The sequence below is a fragment of the Camelus bactrianus genome, chromosome 4, assembly GCF_048773025.1.
Source record: "Camelus bactrianus isolate YW-2024 breed Bactrian camel chromosome 4, ASM4877302v1, whole genome shotgun sequence".
In the NCBI taxonomy this organism is placed as follows: domain Eukaryota; kingdom Metazoa; phylum Chordata; class Mammalia; order Artiodactyla; family Camelidae; genus Camelus; species Camelus bactrianus.
Genome location: NC_133542.1, coordinates 55,858,739 through 55,872,404, shown reverse-complemented (window position 1 = coordinate 55,872,404; position 13,666 = coordinate 55,858,739).

The window sequence follows — 13,666 nt, the reverse complement described above, 5'->3', positions numbered from 1 at the left end:
AGGCATGGAAACATCAGAAGGCTTGACTGGGCTGGGACTACATGATGGCTTATTTACATGACTGCCGATGTTGCTGTTACTCAGGACCTAAGTTGTGGTTGTTGACTGGAATGCATACCCATGGCCATGTTGCTACCATGTTGTCTGGATTTCTTAACTGACTGTAGAGCAATGAAGGTGGAAACAGGGCGACCAGTTAGGAGGCTTTTGTAAAAGTCCAGTGAGAGATGATGGTGGCTTGGATTATTGTATACTGGGATATGAGTTGTGTTCCAGTTCAGCATATGATCTGAAGGTGGAACTTCAGGATCTGCTGGATTGGATTTGAACTATGAGGGAAATAGTTGAGTTAAAAATGCCTCCTCTCTGGTTGTTTTGTACTAAGTGGAAGGAAGTATAGAATTGCCATTTTCTAAGATCAAGAAGACAGATGAAGAATCAGTGTTTTTGCACAGTGGGTGTGGAGATCCAGGGTTCAGTTTCTGACATATTAAGTTCAAGTTGCTTATTGAATTTCCAAATGAACAAGGCAAGTAGTTCGTTAGATGTACTAGTTCGGAGTTCAGGGGAGAGGTTGGGCCTGGAGATAGGCATTTGGGAATCATCAGAAAATGGCTGGCATTTTAAAATTAAACAATTGGATACAATAATCTAGGAAGTGAGTGTATAAATAAAGAAGAGAGTGGGTCTGAGGCTAAAGTTCTGAACCTCACTGCATGTTTACATGTTGGGTAGATGGGGAGATTCAAGCAAGTGTGTAACCAGTGAGATAGCAGGTAGCCAAGAGAGACCAAGAGAAGAAACTGTTTCAAGGAGGGAGTGATCTGTAATGTCCAGCTCTGTTGAGAATTCACCATTGGTTTGTTTTTTTTAATTGAAGTACAGTCAGTTACAATGTTTCAATTTCTGGTGTACAGTGCAATGTCCTAATCATGCATGTACATACTTATATTTATTTTTATGTTCTTTTTCATTAAAGGTTATTGTAAGATATTGAATATAATTCCCTGTGCTACACAGAAGAAATTTTTTAAATCTATTTTTCTGCATAGTGGCTAACTCAACTCCTCTGATCCACTTCTTGTGATGCTGAACCTTTTTTGGAAGGCCTGATAATTTCCTATCAGGTACTCTGCCTGCAGTTTGGTGAAGCTGCCTCAAGGTGGGTGGACTGTGGTGTTAACTCTAGGATGGGGTGACTACATCCACCAAGTTTTATTCTGCTGAACGTGTTTTCTCCTTTCACATCCAGGGGCTTCCATAGTCAGTAATGCTCATGTATCTGATTAGTTAGCCAACCAATTTCTTCTCATTTCTTAGCTCAAGAGAAACATAGCAAAACAAAATACAACAAACTGAGATTATTTTCTACTCTGCAAAATTTGGCAGAAACTAGAAGAGAAATGATTAAGGTCTATAAACAGCATGATTTCCCAATGATGTGCTTTTTCCAGAGGTGTTTTTTAACTACCTGGCTACCTCTCTTTATCTTAGCTCCTTGCCCTGGAAACTTGAGTTTACTAATTAGCTTACATACTTAAGCTAACTCATTAAGGCCTGAATTGGCCACTGGCCTTTAGTCTCACTCCAAAAGACCCCATTTATTTATTTATTTTTTCTTTTGTTTGGTTTTTTTTTTTTTTTTGATTGAAGTATAGTTAACTTTATGATGTTGTGTCAGTTTCTTGTGTACAGCATGTTTCAGTCATACATGTACATACATATTTCTTTTTCATATTCTTTTTTTATTATAGGTTACTATAAGATAATGACTATAGTTCCCTGTACTATACAGTATAAACTTGTTGTTTATTTATTTTACATTTAGTAGTTAGTGTTGGCAAATCTCGGATTCCCAGTTTATCCCTTCCTACCCCCTTCCCGACTCTAGTAACTGTAAATTTGTTTTCTGTGTCTGTGAGTCTTTTTCTGTTTTGTAAATAAGTTCATTTGTGTCTTTTTTTTTTTAACATTCCACATGTAAGTGATATCATACAGTATTTTTCTTTCCCTTTCTGGCTTACTTCACTTATAATGATGATCTCCAGGTCCATATATGTTGCTACAAATGGCATTATTTTATTCTTTTTTATGGTTGAGTAGTATTCCATTGTATAAATATACTACAGCTTCTTTATCCAGTCATCTGTTGATAGACATTTAGGTTGTTCCCATGTCTTGGCTATTGTGTATAGTACTACTGTGAACATTGGGGTGCATGTATCTTTTTGAATTAGAGTCCCTTCTGGATATATGCCCAGAAATGGGATTGCTGGATCATAGAGTAAGTCTGTTTTTAGTTTTTTGAGGACTCTCCATATGTTTTTTCATAATGGCTGCACCAAACTACATTCCCACCAACAATGCAGGAGAATTCCCTTTTCTCCACACCCTCTCCAGCATTTATTGTTTGTGGACTTTTTAATGATGGCCATTCTGACTGATGTGAGGTGAAACCTTATAGTTTAATTTGCATTTCTTTGATAATTAGCAACATTGAGCATTTTTTCATGTACCTATTGGCCATTTGTATGTATTCCATGGAGAAATGTTTGTTTAGGTCTTCTGCCCATTTTTAGATTGAGTTGTTTTTTGTTTTGGGTTTTTTTTTTTTTTTTTTTTTTGTCCTTAAATTGTATGTGCTGTTTATATATTCTGGAAATTATGCCTTTGTAAGTTGCATCATTTGCAGATATTTTCTTCCATTCCTCAGATTACTTTTTGTTTTGTTTATGGTTTCCTTTGTTGTACAAAAGCTTATTAAGTTTAATTAGGTCCCATTTGTTTATTTCTGCTTTTATTTCTATTGCCTGGGTAGACTGCCCTAGGGGAACAATGCTAAGATTTATGTCAGAGAATGTTTTGCCTATGTTTTCTTGTGGGAGGTTTATAGTGTCTTATCTTATGTTTAAATCTTTAAGCCATTTTGAGTTTATTTTTGTGTATGATGTGAGGGTGTGTTCTAGCTTCACTAATTTACATATGGGCTGTCCAGGTTTTCCAACACCACTTGCTGAAGAGACTATCTTTTCTCCATTGTATATTGTTGCTTCCATTGTCAAAGATTAATTGACCCTAAGTGTGTGGGTTTATTTCTGGGTTGTCTGTTCTGTTCCATGATTGATATATCTGTTTTTGTGCAATATCATGCTGTTTTGATTACTGTGGTTCTGTAGTATTATCTGAAGTCTGGGAGGATCATTCCTCCAGCTTGTTCTTTTTCTTCAGTATTGCTTTGGCAATTCTCAGTCTTTTGTGATTCTATATAAATTTTAGGATTTTTTGTTCAACTTCTGTGAAAAATTTCCTGAGTAATTTGATAAGGATCACATTAAATCTGTAGATTGCTTTGGGTAGTATGGCCATTTTAACAATATTAATTCTTCCAATCTAAGAGCATGGTATATCTTTCCATTTCTTTAAATCATCTTTAATTTCCTTAATCAATGTTTTGTAGTTCTCCATATATAAGTCTTTCACCTCCTTTGTCAGATTTATTCCTAAGTATTATATTTTTTTGATGCAATTTTAAAAGGGACTGTTTCTTTGCTTTCCTTTTCTGATACTCCATTGCTAGTGTAAAGAAGTGCCACTGAGTTCTGGATGTTAATCCTGTGTCCTGCTACGTCACTGAATTTTTTTGTTTTTAATCAGCTCTAGTAGATTTTGTGCAGAGCCTTTGGGGTTTTCTATATATAGCATCAGGTAACCTGCATATAGTGACAACTTTACCTCTTATCTTCCCATTTGGATTCCATTTCTTTCTTTTTCTTGTCTTATTGCTATGACTGGGAATTCCAGTACTATGCTGAATAGAAGTGATGAGAGTGGGCATCCTTGTCTTGTCTCAGATTTTGGCAAGAAGGCTAAAAGACCCCCTTTAAATGAGCTACATTACTCCCTTTCCACAAAAGAGCATGTGAATCCACTTTGAAAACAAGTCCAAGTGGTTCAATGAAAAAAAAGGTTTTCTTATTTTTCTTTTCACCATTCCAGTTGTAGGCAAAAGATTCTTAAAACTTCAGCAAGAAAGAATGAAAACTTTTAAACAAAATAAAATTGTCCTACTTTGTCCAAGTACACCTATTTGTTATATAGGGTGACCCAGATTTCTAAGAAGGAATACATATTGAGAAAGAAGACTGTCAAACATGTTCTGAGCTTCCTGTCCTTAAACATGTACAACTGTAGTCAACGGAAGTGGGAAGATGAAATACATAATGGGAGAGGAGGGAAAAGCAGCTGACAACTACTGTACATTTTCTATGTGCCAGCCTGTGATCCTATTTATATATTTCAGACGATCCTGAGGGCAGGTAATAGCTACATCTTGCAGATAAAGAATATTAGACTCACAAGGGTTAATTGGGTTATTAAAAGCCCAAACAGCTGGTAATTAGGAAAGTCAGGTTTCAAAAACAGGTCTGTGGGACCCAGAATCCAGCAACTTTCTTCCAAGTATTAAAACCGTGAAAGAGTCTGAAGGTGAATTCTAGGGGCTCTTGGACTTTTTAAAATTTTTCTGTAAGGTGTGCATTGTGATGAAAGAAAGGTTTTGATTTTCAAGAACCTGCCTGCAATTGGCACAAGTCTCCAAGAGAGTCAGACAGGAGCAAAATTTGCCATTGTCCATCCAAGACAGAATGGCACAATATTTAAAGGCATAGACTCTTAAATGGAATTGCATTCCTATCCTGCGTGAGCTTGGACAAATCACTTAACTTCTTTGATCCTCAGTTTCCCCATCTGTGAATTGGGGGATGGTAATTAGTCCTTACTTCATAGTTTGTTGTGAGCATTAAGTGAGTATAAAGCATTTGATCTTAGTACATGCAGTAGTCAGCCTGTTAGTTATTAGTGAGGTCTGTCAGGATATCACCATCACCTACTTCTGATTATGCATAGGAAGCAGGGGAGAGCATTGTCTCTTGTACGATTGTTGGACAAGTTTTGGTGTTGACACGTATCTCCTGGTCTCTTTTTGCTTCAGGAATTCAGGATAAGTAAGTCCTTTAGGAAGCAGATCTTTTAAGTAACTTTTAGCCTACTTAGCTTAACACACCTAGTGAGAGAAAAATCCCTGTATATACACATACTCTCCAGTCCATCTCTCCAGTGCTGCAGAGTGTATCAGGACATCTGCGTTTACCATCTTGTTACCCTACTTTTTAATCTTCCTTACCACATTGCATTAATGGGAAAAGCCTTAGATTGGTGTAATGGGCATTTGTTCATTTGCCTCTCCCTCCAGCATCCATTGTTCCTTCTTCTCAAGGGCTTCAGATTTCCTGTGGGGTTTCATGTAGTTTCAGAAGCTGCCTGTATCCTGCACTCCAGGAGAAGGAGTATGTATCTTCCCTTGGCCTCTATGATTGATTTGGGGGAGGGTGACATATAACCTAAGTTATTCCTCAGAGTCAGATGGGTTTTTATCCTAGGAATGTTGGAGAAGAAACCTTCTTCATGGGTGTGGATGAAGAAACATCAGACCCTTGCAATTGTAGACAGCCATCTTGTAACCATGATGGAGGCTGGTTTTAGGGTGAAGTTAGCCTTGTAGAAGATAGAACTCAGGAAGAAAAGATGGAAGAAGTCAGGTTCTTGGTTATATCACTGACCTGATAAAGCTTCCTTGAATCCAGAAGCATATCTTAACTTTTCTGTTACAGAAGTCAAAAACTTACTTTTAATGTTAAAGCTTTGCAATTGAAAAATTCCAAACTGACATAATAAGAGGCAGGCAGCCTGTGTTGCTGGACTAGTTCTACAAGATTTGTAACATCTCAACTCCCAAATCTGTAAATTAGGAGTTAAATGAGATTATGGAGGTGAAAGCATTTTTAAAATTCTGAAGTGATTATAAATGTGAGATATTATTATGATAATTAGTATTATATGTTGATGTCATAATGGATGATTCTGTGTTTCTTCCATATCAAAGCCTTGTTTTGGCAGCTTGGGTTGACCCCCTCAGCTACAGGCATGCTCCTGTGACTGGATTTTGTCGCATTTCATCCTTGCAGGTTTTTGTAGGTAATGCGGATCTGTGGATTTCATAGAGAACCTGATGGTTTGTCATATCACCATAAATAGGTTTACTCTTGATAATAATTCATTTGTTATTCACAGAAAGTGGTTTCTTATTCTTTAATTTTCCTTCACTTGAATTTCGAAGTTTTAAGTCAAAGTTATAATACAGCAATGTAATGACAGCAATGATGAGGTCACGAAGCATCCAAATAACTCAGCAAAAGGAAGTCAGGTATCTTTAACCAGCAAACCAAGAACAGAGATAAGTGATCACTTTGTTGCATTATCCATCAAAAGGATTTTCTTGGTATGGGAATGAAAAGGAAAGTTGTGTTCACAGAATAATCACCATATACCCTTTACCATATTGGGAGGTTTCCTGTGGCATCTAAATTAATTTGGTAATAAATCTTTTATCCCATAGTAAGGAACTCTCTCTAAGCCCCAGGCAATATAACTGTTAGACTTGTAATATCTTTCATGATCCAATATGGGACAAAGTGGAAAGATGACCAGACTTGGACTCAAAAATCCTAGATTCCATTCACTTTACTTCCTGGAACCTCAAATTTTCATTTGGTAAATGAGCACATTAAGACTGGTATGGCCCACTTCAGGGGCTTTTGTGAAAATTAAATTAGGCTGTGTATATTAGATACTGTGATATGCCATATGTTATTTTCATGTTTATAAATGTCAGGTAGCAGTAAATCCAGGGACCTGTTAAGCTACTTTTGGTTTCAGTTACTGTCTTGGTTTCTGATTTGGAAATTCTTTGTTTAAAATTATTCTTTGCTTTCTTGTTTGCCAAACATGCTGAGCAATAAAAATATAAAAATCTTTCTAGCAGAATACAAAAAATGTCACATATAAGGATTATTTCCTCTAAAAGTTTCAGCCATTTCTATCTACCAAGGATGAGTCCTAGTTTGAACATATATGGTATTACCCATGTGTAGTAAGTTTTGTAGAATATTATGATAATTATAACACATGTTAGATGAAAAACTACGCGTACTTATGGATGCAAGAGATGTGGATTTATTTCATTTACTTATAGAACTACACTAATGCAAAGCCTCTGAAAATTTTGAAAAATAAGACAAACATAAAACAGTAGAATGCAGAAGGGTAAAGCTCAGATTCCATCACTCATAAAGAACTTCTAATCCCCTCTGATACCAGACTAATTAATGGCTATGTTGTGAGTTATATGCTCTTACACTAGGATAGCAATTTCTAAAGCATTAAAACTTTCTGTTTTAGTATTCTAGATCAGTGATGTGCAAGAGAAATATGCAAACCACAAGTCAAAGCACTAAAGTAATTTTAAATTTCCCAGTAGTGACATTATAAAAAACTAAAAAGAAATAGGTGAATCTATTCTAAAAGTACATTTTATGTAACTCAGTGTATCAAAAATATTATCATTTTAGCATGTAGTCAACATAAAAATTTTAATGAGATATTTTGCATTCTGTTTTTGAACTAAATCTTCAAAATCTGATATGTACTTTACCCTTATACCTAATCTCAATTCAGACAGCCACATTGCGCTTGTGCAGTAATAGTCAGGTGTGGCAAATGGCTATTGTGTGGGACAGTACAGCTGTACATTTCAGTAAGGGGGAATTTTGGATTCAGAAAGACCTGGATTTGAATACCTATTTTGTCATTTATTTCCTGTGTGACTTTGAGCAAGTTCCTATTCTGCAGAGCTGTCAGGAGACTTACTTGAGTTGAGTCATATGAAAGTGCACCATCTCCTAGAATCTGGCCTGTAATAGGTGGTCAGTAAGTGTTAGTTTTCTTCTCAACTTTTAAAAATTGAGGTTCAGGGTGAGTTGGGAGGAAGGCACTAGCAGTAGGAAACCTGGATGAATCTTCCCACTCCAGGGGAAGCTAAGCATGGATGAAAGGGCTGAGGGTGGAGGTGCTGAGCTGAGTGAGCAGATGGAAACCCAACAGGCATTTCCAGATTAGTGCTACATGGTTGCTACTTAGTTACTCAAAAAGCTGAAGCATCTGTCTTCTCTGTGTTGACCTAGAATGTTAAGGTATGTAACCCTTTCAAAGGAGAGCTACCAGAGATGATGAAATGACTCAAAATCATACCTTGGAAGAATGATTGAAGGAGGTGATTGACACGTTTCCATTAGAGAGAGAGAGAGGAGACAAGAGACTGGGGGAGAACATAATTTTTATCTTTAAACAAACCAGCTTTGTCTGGCCTTAAGAGGCAGAACTAATATGAAAACTACAGGAAGGAAGATTCCAGGTCAGTAAGAAAGAGCTTTTAACAGAGGTGCTTTGCAAATGGAATGAGTTGTCTTGTAAGGTAGTGAGTATTTTGTAGAAGATAAGCCACCACTTAACTAATTGGAAGGATACTGTGAAGTGAACCAAATGAAGCAGTAAATATAAACCAGTGTTACATGCTGTCTATCATTATCACTATTACTAATGTTGGGTAAGAGTAAATGCAGTGGCCACTTAACGCAGGTCTAACTATGAGGCCCTTTCAGTTCCTGGAGTCTCTAAATCACTACTCCTTTCTGGGGACTTGTGCCTAATTATCTAACATTGAACTCGACACTCTTCTTCAAGGACATGACACACTAGAAATTGAATGTCTGTTCTTTGGTTCTGACTGTGAGAAGTGTCTTCCCAAGAATCAAGATGAATTTATCTGTCAGTCCCCACCATGTCGGCATCAGCTGTCTCTTTGTATGACAGGCCCTGGAGGAACTGGAATGCTGTCCTACTTTGAGGCTTCACATAGCACATTCAGTGTTGAGATTCTCTCACACCTTGGTTGCTGGGTGCCACTTTATTCCAGTTTTCTTTCTACTTCTGAATCAGTCTTTTTAGATTTCTACTCTCCAGCTGTAGATTTCAGGGGTTTGATCCAGGCCACCTTCTCTTACTCTCTCTTCCCGCTCTTCCACAGTGATCTCATTGTTTCTCTCAGCCCTGCACTTGACTCCCACATCTTTTCCCTCCAACTCAGATTTCCCCGCTGAGCTGCCTACCTGAAGTGTCACAGGCTTCTCTAACCTAGCATGCAATACCTGAACTCATTTTTCCTCAAACCTGCTCATCCTCCTTGCTGCTCAATGGTGATAGGAACCATCATCCACTCAGTTGTCCCAGTCAGACCCTGTAGTCATTCCTGGGTTCCTTTTTCTCTTTGCCCTCTACAGCCAGTCCATCACCAGGAACTATGGGTTTGATTTTGTCTACATTTCTGCTCTTCCTCATCTCTCACCTGGGCCACTCTAATCTTCTTAACCCAGTAGCACATACCTTTTTCCAATCTTAAGAGCCATAAAATTTTATAGAAGGGCCTCTGGTGCTATTGTGGGGCTGAAAGGAAGCCATATAGACATGATTTCTGCTTCTACCGAAGCTACTCTGCTTTTATTTGTTTCGTTTCATTAAGATCCCACTTAAGATTTTACTTGAAAGAAGGATTCTGCTGTATAAAAAAATAAGCAGGAGAAAGCATTCTTTTGTGGGCTTTCAAGTGTCTCCTTCCATGCCATATTCAGAGCACACAAAAGATTTTTCTAAAGTGGAAATATAATCATGCCACATCCAAGTTTAAAATGCTATCTTGAAAACCCACAGCCTACAGGGTAAATGACAGCTTCCATATTAAGGCTTTTATGATGATCCTTGTCTGCCCCCTTACCTTTCTCTAATTCTCTCCCCTTCCCTCCCATGGTCAGATAATTTTCAGTTCCCCCAGAACACTTAAGCATTTGCTCTCACAATTTCCTCTCTTGGAATTCCTCCCAGCTGCAATCTGCCTGGTGAATGCCAACTTCTCTTTTAAGATTTGGTTCAAGAATCACCTCTTCTTTGAAGCTTTCCTGATTACATAAATACAAATGGCTGTTCCTGTCTTTTGTTCTGACTTTCCATAGCTTGTATACAAGTTCCTATAACATATAGTGCTCTGAATGGTTTACTTGTCTTTTTCCCTGATTCTACCATGAGCGGGAAATATAGCTGTCTTGGTTGTGCTTGTATGTCCATTGACCAGCAAAGGGCTTGGCCTGCAGGAGGTGCTCAGTAACTGTTGACTGAAAGAAGGCTTAATTAGATCATGAGGAGTGAAGCTGTGTAGATGGGCTGGTGCTAAGCTCCTTGTGAGAAGCTATAGGTATCATTTTCTATAATTTTTCTATGTTGGAAATGGAATATATAGCAACCAGCAGACATTCTGAATGGCTCCACATTAGTTTATAAATGCATTTTTTAATGGACCTAATATAATCAAATCAGCTTAAATCAGCTTCTGTACAGTCTCTTTGGATTTGATTTTTGGATATCTATTAGTAGCAAAAAGAATGATTCGAAAAATATTTGTATTGAACTTTGTGGCTACAAACCGTTTTACTTTTATTATCTTGTTTGATATTTATAACAATCCCATTGCTCAGACAGGGCAGATATTACTCCCATTTTATAGACGCATGGAATCAGGTGCTGAGATGTCATATGACTTGCCCAAAGTCAAACAGCTGTTAGTTAATAGAGCCAGATAATTAAGACTTTATTTCTAGGCCAGTTTATTACTCATATCTACTTGAGGGTCCCACTGTCACTAAAGGTGCACCCTCCTATATTCTTGAACATGATAAATAGGTCATTAGGGTCAAATAAAAATTTTTGTTGACACACCTGTCTGATCACCTGGAGAAGGGGTTTTCTGACATCTTTTTTAGTTGCTCCCTCATTTCTTCCCCTCAGGCATCTCCATGTAAAGTTGCCAAGACTCTGCAATGGTCACCGCAATTTTGTTGACAAATAACAAAGATACTCCTTGTCTTGCTGTCAATTTTACATCCTCTGGGTTTGCCAAGCGAGCCTGACATGCCAGGAAGGGCTTTGTTGTGGTCTGTGACTCACTGTGCTCACTCCTCTGCCATTCCCTGGGTGCAGGTGATTACAGTCTGCCCATTGCACAACTTCAGAATATTTCTGGGTGATTCAGCAGATGATGAAAAAATATTCTAACAGACTGAGGATTCAACCACTACTACGTGAATCAAAAAGCATACTACTCTAGTAGAGTTACTTTAATCTCATCTGTAAATTTCTTCTGTCATCATCCAGAGACTTAGTGGAGGCATTCACTGTTGGAGGGAAATGCCTTCTCTTAGGCGGTTTTTTCAACGTCTTGGAATGTCCTTTGGAAGAAGGGATGTGAGTAGGAGAGAGGGCCCTTCTCACTTGTTCTGAAGCAGCTCTGTTGAAGTCCCATTGATGAGAGGTATTGTACTTGTGGTTTGCTCAGAGATTACCCCATGTGCTTGTCATTTAAGTCTTACTCCTCAACAGGACCTCAGAGTGTCATTGTTTGGGGGATATCACTTTATGAGGATAGCAGAAGGATTACTTGAGAACTGAAATTCCAGTATGAAATGAAGCAATTCAGTTTCCCCATAATGTATTTGTAATAAATCAAAAATTGTATATAGGTGGGACTAATGTTTATTACAATGGCTAATGTTAATTGCTACTTAATCTTCAAAGAGTCTGGTAAAACTCTTTGGCTGGAGAGGTAAAGGGAGTTAGTGTCTGGGTCAGGTGAGTATTCTCTCCTTCACCATCATCTGTTTTGTGAATTCAGTCATGGGCCATTGGATAAGGTCCTGCCTTATGCCATGCTCTGTGCTAGATTCCTGGGAGTCCACAGTGATGAATAAAGTACAGTCCATGTTCTCAAGAAGAACCCAGAATAATGAGATAACAGACCTAAGTACAGATAATTGTAATACATTGGTCAGGTGCAGAATTTGGTATACCCACAAGGTGATTTGAGAGTAGAGAGGGACAGCTCCTAGCTTGGGGAATCTGGGAAAGCGTCTCAGATGAGATGATGACACTTAAAATGAATCTTAAACACAACTGCCCTTGAATTTGTACAAGAAAGGCCTCCTCCCAGGGCTCCAAGGTGTGGGCCTCTTTCTTGGGCCCATTATCCCTTGGGCTCACTGCATCACTAGGTGAACTCCTAGGCCTGGAGGGTAGTCAAAGAGTAGTTGTGTGAGGTAGATATGGATGGTGTATGGACACGTGGGCTGGGGCAACCACTTCTGTGCACAAGAGACTCCTCATACTGCAGTTTTAGAGCTCGTTTGGGGAAGATGAGGAGGCAGGCTGGAGGCTGGGGCAAGTGTCTGTTTTCCCTGGATCTTACAGTTCTAGTGCAGATCCCTGCAGAGTCTTTGAAGTCTGTACTTGAACCTGTCCCTCCTTGTTGAAGGTATGTTTTTCAGGATAGGAGGATAGTGCATTTTTTACTGAAACAGGCAGCTGGCTTAACGTAACTTTTCAGTAGTCGAGACATCTACTAATTGGCCCACCATTTGTATTCTTCTCCTGGGCCCTACAGATATTGAGGGCTGGCTTGATCTTATGACTGAGTGTGGTGTCTCCAGGCTGCACATTGATTTAGGTCCTTAGGAAACCTAAGCCTTAAAGACCCAAGCCTCAAGGAGCTCTGTTTAGTGGGGACACAAGCAAATGTCCAATCACAGTAACAGTATGGCTGAAAATCATAGTAACAGATGCTGAAAGAGAGGTCTGTACATGAGGCAGAGAGAGGGAGGGAGGGAGGAAGAGAGAGAGAGAGAGAAAGAGAGAGGGAGGGAGGAAGAGAGAGAGAGAGAGGGAGGGAGGAAGAGAGAGAGAAAGAGAGAGAGGGAGGGAGGAAGAGAGAGAGAAAGAGAGAGAGGGAGGGAGGAAGGAAGAGAGAGAGAGGGAGGAAGAGAGAGGGAGGGAGGAAGAGAGAAAGAGAGAGAGAGGGAGGGAGGAAGAGAGAGAGAAAGAGAGAGGGAGGGAAGAAGAGAGAAAGAGAGAGGGAGGGAAGAAGAGAGAAAGAGAGAAAGAAAGAGAGAGAGAGGGAGGGAGGAAGAGAAAGAGAGAGAGAGAGAGGGAGGGAGGAAGAGAGAGAGAAAGAGATGGTAGAATGGTCTACTGGGGTGATAGAAGTAGGAACTTTCTGACCTGACCCTTAAAAGATTAATATGTGAGTGTGATGTAAGAGTGAGGGAAGAAATTTTATATTGAAGAAGCAGAGACCTAACAATGCATGGCACTTTATTTAGGGAAAATAAATAGTTCAGCACAGTGACAGCATAGGCTGTGAACAGATGAAAGGCAGGGGCTGAATAATGAGAGATCTTTTAGGTTAGCCTAAGGAGGCTTCTATCCCATAGACTGTGGGGACCTCTCATGTTTTCCAAATGAGAGAGTAAGGTGATGAGATTTTCCTTTTAGAAAGACCCCTCTGGCAACTGAGTGGAAACAGATTAGAGGGGCCAAATTTGGGTCTCAGTCTCTCTCTGCTCAAAGTTGCTCGAAGTCTATTCTTTTACGTGTTTCATCCGTTAGACTTCTATTGCACTGGCTCAGTGACTTGCATCCCAACTATTCATTAGAATCACTTGGGGAGTCATTTAAACAGCACCAATGCCCAGCCCTGGTCCCAGAACAATTAAATTAAAAACTTTTTTTTAAAATTGAAGTACCATCAGTGTCAGTGAAGTACCATAATGTGTCAGTTTCTGTTGTACAGCTTAATGTCTCAGTCGTACATATACATACATATATTAATTTTCAT